Genomic DNA, 15,856 nt, shown 5'->3' with positions numbered 1-15,856 from the left:
TCTAGAGGAATGGACTCTGGAGGCAGACTGCCTAGTTTTGAGGCCCTGCTTAGCACTTATGAGATATGAACTGGACAGTCACCTGACCTCTGTGATTCAGTGGGTGAAACCGGGGTAATAACACTGTCTAGGTGATAGTGTTATTCTGATGGTTAAATGAACAAATTTTATAAAATGCCTAGGGCCATACCAGGTACATAAGAAATTCAAGTAAGTATTTTACCATTTCCATTAGGGCAGAGGGGAAAAGAAACCAATTCAGATACTAATAAACGTGAGTCTTGGTCTCAGTATTGCCTCATTCTTAGACAAGAAGTAATTCAGTTTCACCTATGATACTAATCATGTCACTCACTACCCCCCCAGGAGTTAGGATCTAGTGATTTTATATGTCTAGGTACTTTGAACAGCATCAAGTGTAACCTCTGAGTTCTCTGGAGAAAGGCACTGAATTGCAAGGTACTGTATCAAATGAATTCTTATTCTTATAGTTCAAAAAATATCAAACACTGGGGTCACATAGATTTACTTTCGTATTCAAATGTCCCACTGAATGGTGCATTTGACACTGAAGAGCCCTAAAACTCACTGATATTAACACTCCAGGTCAAAAGTAAGGAGAATTTTTTACTGATTGATTAATATGTCCCAACTAGTTTGTCATGTATTTAGTTTATTACATGACCCATAGTAAAGAATTTTGAATTCACTTTTGCTTTCATAATTTAATCCTATCAATTATTATATTTGAATGAAGAGAGATAAAAATGAGTAGGACTAATCAAGTAAGAAACATGAAAACAGTGACACCTAACAGTCCTGACCCTACGGGGGCCCACCGGGGTCTGCGCAGTACTCGTCCTAGCACACACTTGGGTGTCCTTCCAGAAGAGTCTGCATTCCTCCCAGGTACTCCAGGGAGCAGATCTCCGCTGATGACAAGTGCAGGCAGAGGACACACATCCGTCCTCCCTTGGGAGGCAATGCTGGGTGGGTTCCACACCGTGTCCCAGAGGCCACCGGCAGGACTAAGCTCCAGTTTCCCCCAGCGGCATAAGGCGCTTCTCATTTGCTTCCTCACGTTCCCTGGCTTGCTCCCCACTTCTCAGCAACTCCTGGGATCACTTCTCAATCTAGTAGTTTCAGCATTCTGAAGAAACTCAGAGGAGACACTGACATTTACAGAGACGTACCATGTGCAAGCAACCCATTCCAGGATTCTTGCCTGGAGAATCCCATGGACAGAAGAGCCTGGCAGGCTACAGTCCATGGAATCGCAAGAGTTGGGCGCAACTTAGCACTATCTTTCTTTCTACCATGTACAGGCACGCTAAGGGCCTCACATATATTGTTTTCCCTTTGGTCCTCAGTGCTCAAGCCTCGAGTCCTTGGCTGCTGACTCTCCTTGGCCTGACTGCTAAATTTTGGTTCACCAGAGGAGTCAGCCTGGGACACCTTCTCTGTTCTGCTTCATTTTATCCCTACGTAGTCTTACCTGTTCCAAGGGTTTCTGTAGTTTCTGTACCAACAACTCTAAAATGACTATTTCCAGCCCTGACTGTTCCCCCAAACTCCAGATTTGTATCTTTAAGTGCTGATTTACATCCCCAGGTAAATGTTAACAAGGCCAAAGCAGAACTCTTGAGGTCCTTTTCAAAACCTGCGTCTGCTCCACTCTGTGCATCTCAAGCTATGGTGTCACCATCCATCAGTTTCTCAAGGATTTGTTCTTGATTCTTCCCGTCCTTTCATTCCCCAACTGAATCCATTAGCAGCTTTTCTTGATTTGACCTCCAAAATCCACTCTAACACTCTGTCTGTCTCCATATCTAGAACCACCACTTTGTCTAAGCACAATCTTCATCTGGACTATTGCAGTAGTCTCCTCCCAGGTATGGCCCTGACAGAGCAGAAGATATTAAGAAGAGGTGGCAAGAATACACAGAAGAACTGTACAAAAAAGATCTTCATGACCCAGTTAATTATGATGGTGTGATTATTCACCTAGAGCCAGACATCCTGGAATGTGAAGTCAAGTGGGCCTTAGGAAGCATCACTGCAAACAGAGATAGTGGAGGTGATGGAATTCCAGCTGAGCTATTTCAAATCCTGAAAGATGACGCTGTGAAAGTGCTGCACTGAACATGACAGCAAATTTGGAAAACTCAGCAGTGGCCACAGGACTAGAAAAGGTCAGTTTTCATTCCAATCCCGAAGAAAGGCAATGCCAAAGAATGATCAAACTACTACACAATTGCACTCATCTCTCACACTAGTAAAGTAATGCTCAAAATTCTCCAAGCCAGGCTTCAGCAATACGTGAACCGTGAACTTCCAGATGTTCAAACTGGATTTAGAAAAGGCAGAGGAACCAGAGATCAAATTGCGAACATCCGCTGGATCATCGAAAAAGCAAGAGAATTCCAGAAAAACATATATTTCTGCTTTATTGACCATGCCAAAGCCTTTGACTGTGTGGGTCACAATAAGCTGTGGAAAATTCTGAAAGAGATGGGAATATCAGATCACCTGACCTGCCTCTTGAGAAACCTGTAAGCAGGTCAGGAAGCAACAGTTAGAACTAGACATGGAAGAATAGACTGGTTCCAAAAAGGAAAAGGAGTATTTCAAGGCTGTATATTGTCCCCCTACTTATTTAACTTATATGCAGAGTACATCATAAGAAACACTGGGCTGGATGAAGCACAAGCTAGAATCAAGATTGCTGGGACAAATGTCAATAACCTCAGATATGCAGATGACACCACCCTTATGGCAGAAAGTGAAAAAGAACTAAAGAGCCTCTTGATGAAAGTGAAAAAGTAGAGTGAAAAAGTTGGCTTAAAACTCAACATTCAGAAAACAAAAATCATGGCATCTGGTCCCATCACTTCATGGCAAATAGATAGGGAAACAGTGGAAACAATGAGAGACTTTATTTTGAGGGGTTCCAAAATCACTGCAGATGGTAATTGCAGAAATTAAAAGACACTTACGCCTTGGGAGGAAAGTTATGACCAAACTAGACAGCATATGAAAAAGCAGACATTACTTTGCCAACAAAGGTCTATCTAGTCAAAGCTATGGTTTTTCCAGTGATCATGTATGGATGTGAGTGTTGGACTATGAAGAAAGCTGAGTGCTGAAGGATTGATGCTTTTGAACTTGGTGTTGGAGAAGATTCTTGAGAGTCCCTTGGATTGCAAGGAGATCCAACAAGTCCATCCTATAGGAGATCAGTCCTGGGTGTTCACTGGAAGGACTGATGTTGAAGCTGAAACTCCAATACTTTGGCCACTTGATGCAAAGAGCTGACTCATTTGAAAAGACCTAATGCTAGTAAAGATTGAAGGTGGGAGGAGAAAGGGATAACAGAGAATGAGATGGTTGAATGGCATCACCAACTCAATGGACATGGGTTTGGGTAGGCTCTGTGAATTGGTGTTAGACAGGGAGGCCCTGGCGTGCTGCAGTTCATGGGGTCACAAAGAGTCAGACATGACTGAGCGACTGAACTGAACTGAGGCATACAGAATATCTCATAAATGAAATATATATATAGATTTTTTTTTTTAAGAATATTAAGCAAGCCATGGTCTTCCCTCCTCTAAAACCTCCAATGGCACCTAATCATACTTATGATAAAACTCAGATTCCTTGTACTGGCTTACAAGGCTATATAGTTTCTGACCCTTTCCATCTCTAGTTTCTGCATGACTTTCTCCTTACATCACTGCTCAAGTCTCACTGGCCCTTTCCCCCATTTCTTGATTACAGCAAATTAGTTCTTGTCCCAGAGCTTTTATCATGACTATTTCCTTTGTCTCAAGTGATCTTCTCCGAGATCTTTGTAGGCTTGTGTGCCCAGTTGCTCAATTGTGTCCGACTCTTTGCAACCCCACGGACTGTCGCCCACCAGGCTCCTGTGTCCATGGGATTCTCCAGGCAGGAATACTGGAGTGGGTTGATGTGCCCTCCTCTAGGAAGATGACCTTCACAACCCAGAGATGGAACCTGTGTCTCCTGCTTTGCAGGCAAAAGCCCCTTTGTATGGTTGTTGTCCAGGCACTTAGTTGTATCCGACTCTTTGTGAACCCATGGACTGCAGCATGTCAGGCCTCCCTGTCTTTCACCATCTCCCAGAGTTTGCTCAAACTCATGTCCATCGGGTCAGTGATGTCATCCAACCATCTCATCCTCTGTCGTCCCCTTCTCCTCCTGTCTTAAATCTTTACTAGCATCAGGGTCTTTTCTAATGAATCAGCTCTTGGCATCAGGTGGCCACTGTTTGTATGGTTACATCATTTTTATTCAAGTCTCACCTCAAATATGTCTCCTTCATTAACAACTCTACAAACTAATTAATGCAATATAGAGCCCTGCCATTATTTTCAAACAGGAATTACATTTTTTCATGCTCATTTCTTACATACCATTTATTTTCCTCTTATTTAGCTCAGTTCAGTTCAATTACTAAGTCGTGTCTGACTCATTGTGACCCCATGGACTGCAGCACATCAGGCTTCCCTGTCTATCACCAACTCCCAGAGTTTACTCAAACCTGTCCATTGAGTAGGTGATGCCATCCAACCATCTCATCCTCTGTTGTCCCCTTCTCCTTCTGCCCTCAATCCTTCCCAGCATCAGGGTCTTTTCCAGTGAATCACTTCTCTGTATCAGGTGGCCAAAATATTGGAGTTTCAGCTTCAGCATCAGTCCTTCCAATGAATATTCAGGACTGATTTCCTTTAGGATGAACTGGTTGGATCTCCTTGCAGTCCAAGGGACTCCCAAGAGTCTTCTTCAACACCACTGTTCAAAAGCATCAATTCTTTGGCACTCAGCTTTCTTTATAGTCCAACACTCACATCCATACATGACTACTGGAAAAACCATAGCTTTGGCTAGATGGACCTTTGCTGTCAAAGTAATGTCTCTGCTTTTTCATATGCTGTCTAGGTTGGTCATAACTTTCCTTCCAAGGAGCAAGCGTCTTTTAATTTCATGACTACAGTCACCATCTGCAGTGATTTTGGAGCCCAAAAAAATAAAGTCTCTCACTGTTTCCATTGTCTCCCCATCTATTTGCCATGAAGTGATGGGACCAGAGGCCATGATCTTCGTTTTCTGAATGTTGAGTTTTAAGCCAACTTTTTCACTCTCCTCCTTTCACTGTCATCAAGAAAGCCTCTTCCTCTGATTAGAAGCCAATAATGGGAATTTTGTCTTATAAGACATTCGGAGCATCTGGAATATAAGCTTGACACATGGTAGGCCCTTAATAAGTTTTGTAGAATAAAACAAATGAGAGGAACTATTGTCACTCCCATTTTCAAGGTGATGAAACTGCCTTCAGGTAGTTATGCAACCTGCTCCAGCCAATAGAGCCTGAGATTGATGCCGTAATCCAATCAGCTTGACACCAGACCCACATGTTTAAGCATTGACCCAATTTTCTCTATATCTGAGTGGTAAGGGAATATGAAATTGAAACAAACAAACAAAACCCCTCAATCCAGAACTTAGTGCATCCATTTTTTCACTGTACCTACTTAAAAGAGTCAGCAAGTTTCAGTGATTCTGAGATCTATAAAAGATTCATAATTCTTAAGAAATAAATCCTAAATCCTAATTTTTATGCAATGTGGGTATACCAAGAAGAAAGGAAAGCAATGCTATCTTTGCTCCCATCCTCTACACAAGCCTATTAAGGGAGATCCAACAGTTTAAAAAACAGGTAACAATTTTCAGACCATTTCTCATAGGAAAATTAAAAGACTCCAGAATAAAATACAACCTAATTCATTTTGTCTGCAAACTACTAGAAGAACAAACATATTCAGCAGTGTTTCCTTTATGGGACTGAAACTGCATTTAACACATATGTATATAATTTTGAATCAGAATCATGATGGCCTACAAACCAAGGCATATAAATATATATATTTGTGTGTGTGAAAAGCAGAATGGCATCAAAATAGAAATATTCATAAAAATGCACTACCAAATATATATAAGGAAACTCAGAAAAAATTACCCAGGGGACAATAGGCATTTAAAACAACATGCTCTAAAATTATTTTGATATGTTTTATAATGAGACCCTGGCATACTGAATGACAAATTTCATCTAAGCTTTCTAAAAACCAATATATTTAGTTACCTCAAAGAAAAAAAATTAAGGAAGAAATACATAAATAACAAATCTTTACCAAGAGGAGCCAAACGTGTTATAATCCTAGTATAACTATTAAAAATAATAGAAGAAGAAGAAGCAATATTAACCCTCATGCCAGAATCCACAAGAGTGACTGGAAATAGCACAAAGACACATTATGTAGTCCACGTTTTGTATCACTGTCCTGTTTCCTAATTTCTTTGTTGACAATAAATAGATTTGGAAAACACCATAATAAAAAAGGATCTATAAGGACAAACATGTCTGAATCATGTCCCGATGAAGACACTGAGGTGTAACTAGCAAGTGTCAGGCAGACATCTGGAATCCAGGACCTCTGATACCAAGTTCAACACTGTTTCCTCCTTACCACACAGTCATCACACTGAGAAGTCAAGTACTTATTTTGTGTATGCTTTTACTTTATCATACTTTGCTTTGGATGTCAGCAACGGGAGTGTCATAAAGCTTGAGTTTAAGCCACATAAAAAAGTGCAAAAACCCTGAGAATTACAAGGACGGCATACAGGTTACAGTTCTAACCTACAATGTAGGTTGTACCAGGCAGCAACCCCACCAAACATTTCTGGGAGCCACTGTCAGAGACCAAAGTCAGACTAATATAAGCAGGTAAGTCATTTCTTATGATCTCAGGTTCTTATTAATGTAATTTGATCTGATATAAAAATTATTCATCTTTTCTCTGCAAAAGATGAAGTCAGACATTATCACTCAAAGAGATGGGTATACAGAAAGTGTTACTCAGAGGGAAAAAGACCTGACATCAGCCAACTACCTTGACTCAGAGCATCCTGAGTTCTAAGTTTGATTGGCAGGAACACCAGGAAGAATGACAAAGGAGGTGAGGAGGTATGATGTTTCCTATGTGTAATTTCTGCCTGGCCCTTTCTCATACCTGTCAAAAAATTATCTATCATTTATACACTGAAGCTATTTCTATCACCTTTGCTCTAAGGAAACATGAGAGCTTAGACAAAAATTATATTCATAGAATGCACAATTTTATTTCCAGTCAACTTGTAGCTTGTTAAATGATTTTGGTACTTGTTAAAAGAATTTTATTGGTTTTGTTTGTTTCACTAGATTTGGGAACCAATCCAGCTTCTTAAATGTCAACTAGGCTCTACTTGAGCTTTTAAGAAAATTTAGGATTGACTAGGGAGAAGGCAATGGCAACCCACTCCAGTACTCTTGCCTGGAAAATCCCGTGGACGGTGGAGCCTGGTAGGCTGCCGTCCATGGGGTCGCGAAGAGTCGGACACGACTGAGCTACTTCACTTTCACTTTTTGCTTTCATATATTGGAGAAGGAAATGGCAACCCACTCCATTGTTCTTGCCTGGAGAATCCCAGGGATGGGGGAGCCTGGTGGGCTGCCATCTATGGGGTCGCACAGAGTCAGACACGACTGAAGCGACTTAGCAGCAGGAGCAGCAGGATTGATTAGAAGGTACAGGACTTGGCTACTCTGAATAGGTTTTAATTAAAGAGCAAATAAAAACAAAAGGGGTCGTTAGGGAATGTGGAATGGACATGTACCCACTACTGTAATTAAATGGATAATCAACAAGGACCTACTGTATAGCACACGGAACTCCGCTCAATGTTAAGTGGCAGCCTGGACGGGAGAGGAGTTTGGGGGAGAATGGATATACAACATTGTTAATTGGCTATATTCCAACATAAAACACAAAGTTTAAGAAAAGTGAAAAAATTGTTTATAAATTTATGTCCAACAAACCTGCACTGAATACCTACTATGTGAATAGCACAGGAAGCCCCAGAGAGAAAACACTATCTGCAAGAGCTTTACAATCTGCTTACAATGATTAAACCCAATTCTGGAAAAGAGATAAAGGTCTTAAGTGGATTATTATAGGCAATGCTTTGAGCATGGAGCAGGAAGCGGTTAATTTTAACTGCAGGTGAAAGCAAGAAAGGCTTGCTGGGAAATATGACTTCCACACTGAGACTAAAGGAAGAAAGAGGGTTTGAACAGGTGAGTGTGGGTAAAGTACAGAGAGAAAGTCAAATGTGTTGAGTGACTTTGTGCCACATACTTTGCAAGAAACCTAATCTTGATAATCTGAATTAACTCCTCAATAAAACCATTGTGGCAGTACAACTTTTCATTACTATTCCCAATTCTCTACCTTCATCATTTTATCCCATGGACAGAGGAGTCTGACCGGCTAGAGATCATGAGTCACAAAGAGTCAGAAACAACTGACATGCAAGCTTGCACACGTACACACACACACACACACACATCCTTTTAGCTGTACCTTTTGCCCAATGACACTATAATTCCTCTCCTAAGGGATGAATTACATTCCCCCACTCACAAAGGTTCATATAGTCAAAGCTGTGTTTTTTCCAGCAGTCATGTACAGATGTGAGAGCTGGACCAGAAAGAAGGCTGAGCACTGAAGAATTGATGCTTTTGAATTATGGTCCTGGCGAAGAGTCCTGAGTCCCTTAGACAGCAAGGAAATCAAACCAGTCAATCCTAAAGGAAATCAACATTGAATATTCACTGGAAGGACTGGTGCTGGAGCTCAAGCTCCAATACCTTGGTCACCTAATGCAAAGAGTCGGCTCATTGGAAGACCCTGATGCTGGCAAAGATTGAGGGCAACAGGAGAAGGGGGCAACAGAGGACGAGATGGTTGGATGGCATCACCAACTCTATGGACATGAGTTTGAGCAAACTCCAGGAGATAGTGGAGGACAGGAAGGCTGATATGCTGCAGTTCATGGGATCACAAAGAGTCAGACACGACTGAGCAGCTCAACAACAACCCAACAATGAGACTTCCTTAGGCCAAAATGAACAAAGCAAGAACTTGAATTGTACTTACAAAGTTGGATAGTTGGACTTTCTACCATTCCCATGAGGAAAAAAAAAAAAAAAAATCCTACATCCCGCTGATCTCCCAACGAATGAGATGCCTATGGAGAAATTCTAAACTGGGCCTAGAACCTGGCCTGAGCCAAGTCAACCCACAGATACATAAGAAATAAACATTTCTTTTATGCCACTGAGTTTGTGTTGTTACAAGGAATTATTGTGCCAGAAGCTGATTAATACATCTGTGCAAGTTAGGACCTAAGCCCTGGAGGGAATGGTGGTTTTCCCACGGTTTCCTAGCTAAAAAGAGGAAGACCCCAGTTCAGAATTCTAGTGCATCACGGACTGAAGGTTATATTCTAACATACTAACCCTTAAGAGGAGGGGAGACCCAGGGAAAAGGACATTAGCAGGTTAGGCAACTGAATGAAAGGTAGTCATGGAGGAAGAAGGAAAAGTCTTACCTTGGTTGAAATTATCTGAAGTGGCCTAATAATTTATGAAGTTAACAAGGTAACTTTGATCTAAATTTAGGAGAGTATTGAATGGCAGACTTAGGAATTTCAACTTCATTTTAAGGGCATGAAAAGCCATCAGAACAGTCTGAATATGGAAGCAACCTAGTGAAGTAGGGCGATTTAGGAGTTCTATTTAGTACAAACATTTAATGTGATCACTCACAGGAGTCTGGGGGTAATCTAGACAGTAAAATAATAGACAATAGACAATTATTTCTCCTATTTAAGTCCAGATTAGTTGTACTAGTCCCAAAAGACACTCCTTATAGAACTGAAAGATTTACTTTCATTTTAAACTCATCTTCTAGATTGGTCTAAATGTAAATTGATGCTATGAGTCTTAACTTCCAATTTACTTCAACACATCTTTCATCTAATATTTATCAATTCACTATGTGTATATGCAGATGCAGCCAGCAATTTGTAGATGTGGTTAAAAGAAGTTGCCTGGCAGCTGGGAGATGAGTCAGGCTAAAAAAAAATCCATAAATCTACTGCCTTTAGGGTAAAATGCTAACTAAAAAAAAGAAATGACTATGATATGAAAACGGTATCAACCAAAACAACAAATTACTCATGATGAAGTGTTCCATTCCCTGACCGTTTGAAGACCTTTTCCAAGCCAACTCTGCCAAGGGCTTAGGAAGATGAAATATTACCCATTTCTTTAAACTTAAAAGCACTTGTTTACTCAAAGCATAACTACATATGACATATAAATTGGACTGATTAAAGGTACTGCAATTTAGTGTAAAGATCAATTAGGTATATATTATAGCATATCAACTTTGGATTTTTACCATGGCCGAAGATTGGCAAATATCAGATTATTATTCCCATTGTATATGCATCATTATATTTGATCAAAAATATCAACAAAGGGGAGTTTTTTAGCACAAGATCCTACACTTTGTATTATATGTAATTACCTTTCAAGAAAGTTTCCTGAATCCCACTACTATGCATATACTCTGTAGAAACTATAGTTGAAAAAGACACAAGTACCCTAATGTTCACTGCAGCACTATTGACAATAGCTAACACACGGAAGCAACCTAGATACCCATCGATAGATGAATGGATAGAGAAGTTGTGGCACATACATACAATGCAGTATTAGTCGGCCATAAAAAGAACATGTTTGAGTCAGTTCTAATGAGGTAGATGAACCTAGAGCTTGTTATACAGTCAGAAAGAGAAAGTCAGAAAGAGAAAAAAATATCATAAAGTAACTCATATGTATGGAATCTAGAAAGATTGGTACTGATGAACTATTTGAAGGGCAGCAACGGAGACACAGATACAGAGAACAGACTTGTGGACACAGGAGGGGAAGAAGGTGGAACCAATAGAGCAAGTAGCCCTGAAATACGTATATTACCATATGCAAAATAGATAGCTGGTGGGAACATGCTCTATGATGCAGGGAGCTCAAACCCAGTGCTCTGTGACCACCGAGAGGGGTCGGGTGGGGTGGGAGGTGGGAGGGAGGTTTGGGGGTTGGGGAGGGCACATGTATGCCTATGGCTGATTCCTGTTGATGTACGGCAGAAGTCAACACAATATTGTAAAGCAATTATCCTCTGATTAAAAATAAGCATTTTAAAAAAAATGTTCTGTAAATCATACCATACAAGGAATATTTCTGCAGGAAGATAAGAGGTCAAATTACAGACAGGAGAAGGACACAGCTGCCGAACTCTTCTTCTAGCACTACCCTCTCCCACTCACCAAGTTTATTTCTCTGTGTCTTTTTCTCTCCATCCTGAAGCTACAAGGCTCTAGCGGGACTTCCTATGGATTGTGTGTATGTCTGGGGCAGAGTTACTATCTTTAAAGAATTGTAAGGCATAGGCCTCAAATTAGTACTACTTTCAGCTGATGAAATTAAAAGACTCTTACTCCTTGGAAGAAAGCTATGACAAACCTAGATAGCGTATTAAAAAGCAGAGACATTACTTTGCCGACAAAGGTCCATATAGTCAAACTATGGTTTTTCCAGCAGTCATGTATGGATGTGAGAGCTGGACAATAGAAAAGGCTGAGCACCGAAGAACTGAAGCTTTCAAACTGTGGTACTGGAAAAGACTCTTAAGAGACACTTGGACAGCAAGGCGATCCAACCAGTCCCTCCTAAAGGAAATGAACCCTGAATATTCATTGGAAGGGCTGATGCTGAAGCTGAAGCTCCAATACTTTGGTCACCTGATGCAAAGAACTGACTCATTGGAAAAGACCCTGATGCTGGGAAAGATGGAAGGCAGGAGGAGAAGAGGACGACAGAGGATGAGACGGTAGGATGGCATCACCGACTCAATGGACATGAGTCTGAGCAAACTCCAGGAGAGAGTGAAGGACTGGGAAGCCTAGTGTGCTGCAGTCCATGGGATCCCAAAGAGTCGGACATGACTGAGTGACTGAACAACATTTTTAACTGATAGCTATACAATTCAGATCTTCCCTTTCTTTTTCTTAGGCCCATAGCATTTTGAGGATTTGGTAAGTATCACAGCAGTCTTCTGTTTTTTAAAAGATACATATCTTAGGATAATTCAATTAAATGTGTCACTTATGAATTATCAATGTTCTGTAGTGAGTACGATATTCTGAAAAATTATAAGAGTCTTAGTAGGTCAGCCCCCCACCCACGATTGCCAAATTTCCATTCCTATTATCTTTGCCTCAGTCTTAAGAGAAATATAATGAGAAGACAGATTATATGACTAAATTCATTAAGTGGGAATTCAGGAATTCTTAAACTTAAGACTATGGGAAGATCTTAGGAGACAAAAGAGAATTGTGAAACAAGATTTTCAAGGGGTCAGAAGTAAGATAGGGTGCTTTTCAAATATGCAATAATACTTTGATTCCTATACTTTTTTAAAGTATAAAATGCATAAGAATTCTAGACCAGAGGCTACCATTTCCTCATTATGTATATATTTTTAAATTACATGACAGAATCAATAAATCTGTATGAAAGAACCCCACATTAGAGCTGAACTTTCTTTTTCTGTGATGAGAACATGTCCTTACCAGGGGATTGTATTACCTATCCCACTATTTTCTGGAAAAGTTTCCAAGCAATAAAATTTTGTTTCTCTATAAGTAACCATTTCTTTGAAACTCAAGTATCAAGGAAGACTGTTTTAGGCTGATCTGATTCCCAGGTAACTTAAACTCCTAAACAAGGTTTCCCCTCTAAGAAACCATGATTTGTGTTGGATAAGAAACCAGACTCTGAATGGTAAGATTGGAAGCTACCTATTCGGCTCCTTCCGTCAGCCGAGAGGCATAGCCACGTTGGGCTTCTGGGAACAAGCTGCATTGTGAGTGTCGGAGCTTCTGCAGCACTGGATGAAGGGAAGGCGGAAAGACAGCTGCTGTCTACCCAGCTTCTGTCTGCCTCACAGCCTTGCCACCGCCGTCCGAACCACCTGCACCACTGTTTCCTCTAGTACTGCATCTTCACGTCATGTCACCATACTAATATACCCACACGTGTATACATTCACACACATGTCTTATACGTGCATACATGTGTGTATTGTTTTGAAAGGCATCATCTTGGACTATGTGTTTGAGGAGAATGATTACTCCTCCTGCCTTGGACCACCACTCCCCTTTCTCCCCTGGCTACAGCTAACTTCTGCTAAGTCCACAGTCTTTTCCAGAGGATCAGAGGTCATGAAGACACCTCCTCAAGTCTACTGCCTGGGTTTTCAAGAACCCAGGCAAATAACTGAAAATAACCTCTCAATATCCCAGTAACCAAGGGTCAGTTCTGCTACCTGTCTCTGATCTTTTCTCACCTCCCCAAAGCCCCACTTCCTTATCCCCTTGTTGGTCATCTTAAATCTGGATGGAAATGAAAATTTAATCTTCTCTCTGCGAAAGACGAGGTACTCCTCAGTTAATGAACAGCTACCCCTTAAGGGCATCTGGAAATGTTAACCAGAAAACCACATGAAAGGTATTTAATATAGCAATCTGCTAATAAATTGGAGATTAAAATATAAAGAAAAAGTATAGCATTTTATAAGGTTTTTAAATGAGTGCTTTTACTTTAAAATCTAACACCTCAGTTTTTTAATGGGATATTTAGAAATTCTTAATATTTCTTCTTATTACCCACATCCAGTTTCACAACCACAACCACACACACAGCCCTTAGGACAAAAGGACAGACTGACAGTCAGACATAGATCCTGGATAATGTGCTAATGATGGCACCAGTAAACAAACATGTCAAATATGCAAACAATTACAAAATTCCAAATACAGAATATATATATAGTATAATCTTTCCATCTTTCAAGTTTTATAGTAGCTTTATTAAATTAACTATTTTGATTCAGTATAGTAAACTAGAAGGCTTCATAGGCAGTTTAGCTTACATAAAATGAGAATTTTTGGAGTCAGTGCTTATTTAGCTCCATACTCAAATACTGCTTTTTTGGGGGGGGAGGGGGAGGGCGGTTCTTTAAATTTTAAAAACAAATTAAGAGTTTTCATTTCCTAAGGTTGTCAGTTAACACTCAAGACTAAAAATGGTTTAAGGATACACTGCAAATTTTGTTCAGAAAGCAGAAATTAAAAGGCCTTAATTGCATCTCTAAAAACAAAGCTAATTAATATGCCAGGTTCTTTTCTCCCACCAAAAATCATGGAGCATTTGCATACAGCAGAACTGGGAAGCTAGTGTCTTTCATCAACATATTATAATGTCTCCTGACAGCCTCACACACTGCCTCATCAACATCATACTGTTTCAATTACATATTTTTTTTAACCCACTTCACAAGTTAAGCCATCTTCACTTCTATTTCACCTCCGGCTGCAGTATTAAATTTAACTACATTTTTCCAAGTATAGGTGGCTTTTCTGCAAGTCAGAAATCCAAAGAATCACTATCATGGTATTGTTCCAGCCCACAAAAGAAAGAGGAAAAGGCGAGAGGGGAAAGAACCACGGTGGATTTTAAAGAAACAAATAATCCCTCCCCACAAAAGCTGGACCCTCTGAACCAATAGCAGAAAGAATTGAGAATTGGCTGCAGCACAGTATGGGGTCCATCTCCCAGTGAAATGGAAATGGTATTTTTAAGAAACACTGAAGCCAGCTCACTCCCCTGTGATCATCCTACCAGTTTTGCTCCACCTCGCAAGGGTAATGAAGCAAGGTCTTTCATTCTGCCTGAGAACTATTGAAAAAACAAAATAAAGACTGGGTTTAAAAAGATGAGCTTTAATTTAGCGAACACTACAGAGAAATGTCCCCAAACAATGGCTATCTCATGTAAAAAAAAAAATGTCTTCTATTTAGATCATGAAATTTTGATACAGTAAAGCAAAAATAATTCCAACAGAGCTTGACTCTTATTATGTGGCTGTATTCCTTTGGAAAAACTTGAGGCAGACTGAAAGAAAAAGCCCTCCTACCACCAGAGTCCATCTTTCAGAAATAATTATAATTGCATGAATATGTAATGTTCAGAGAGCTATGAGAGTGAGTTTTCCTAGCAACAGAGCAGGTTGGAAATCAGAATGTAACAGATTTCTTGGTGTTTGGATGATTTATGAAAGTTTCACATTACCTTCCTCTCAAATTGACATTTCATCCTGATTGGTTAATTACCATTTTTCTGTTCCAGTGGCAAAAAAGATCTTGAATAATGCAGTTGCAGCTGGATTGTCTTTACATGAATCCCAAGCTGTCTAATTTCTGTGTTTTCTCACCCTCTATTTATGTTTAACTTAAAAGTTACAACAAAAATAGTTCCCTTCGGCTCACAGACCCTGAGCCTTACTTTAAAATTTGTAAAAACTAGCAATCCTAGTCTGTTTCGGTTCACCCGGGGCTCAGAAAGGTGGACCGCGTCTGAGCAGATGGAACAATCTGGAGGAGAGCAGACTTTTTCTCCAGAGGTTTTCTCCAACTCAGTGGCAGCTTTACATTCCCAACAGGACATTTGCCAATGTCTAGGCTGAAAGGATTTGAGGCAGGCTAAAAAGTATCACTTTAGCTAGAGCACTAAAACGATCAGTCTGCGATTGGGAATACAATTCTATCACTGACTATCGATGCCAAAGGTATTTTAAAATAAGTAACATTTCCAATAAATGAAGCCATCAAATACAGAAAACTTCAGTTCATCTTCGACCTTAACCACAGGTCCTCCGGCTCCCAGCCCCTGGCACGCTGTATTTATTGACTCTACTGTGGGCTATGCATATGCTAGATTCTGCACCTATATGGAGAGCAAAACCAGACTGTGCCCCTAGGGGAA

This window comes from Dama dama, chromosome 23 (assembly GCF_033118175.1).
Source record: "Dama dama isolate Ldn47 chromosome 23, ASM3311817v1, whole genome shotgun sequence".
NCBI classification, from domain to species: Eukaryota; Metazoa; Chordata; class Mammalia; order Artiodactyla; family Cervidae; genus Dama; species Dama dama.
This window is presented reverse-complemented; position numbering follows the sequence as displayed.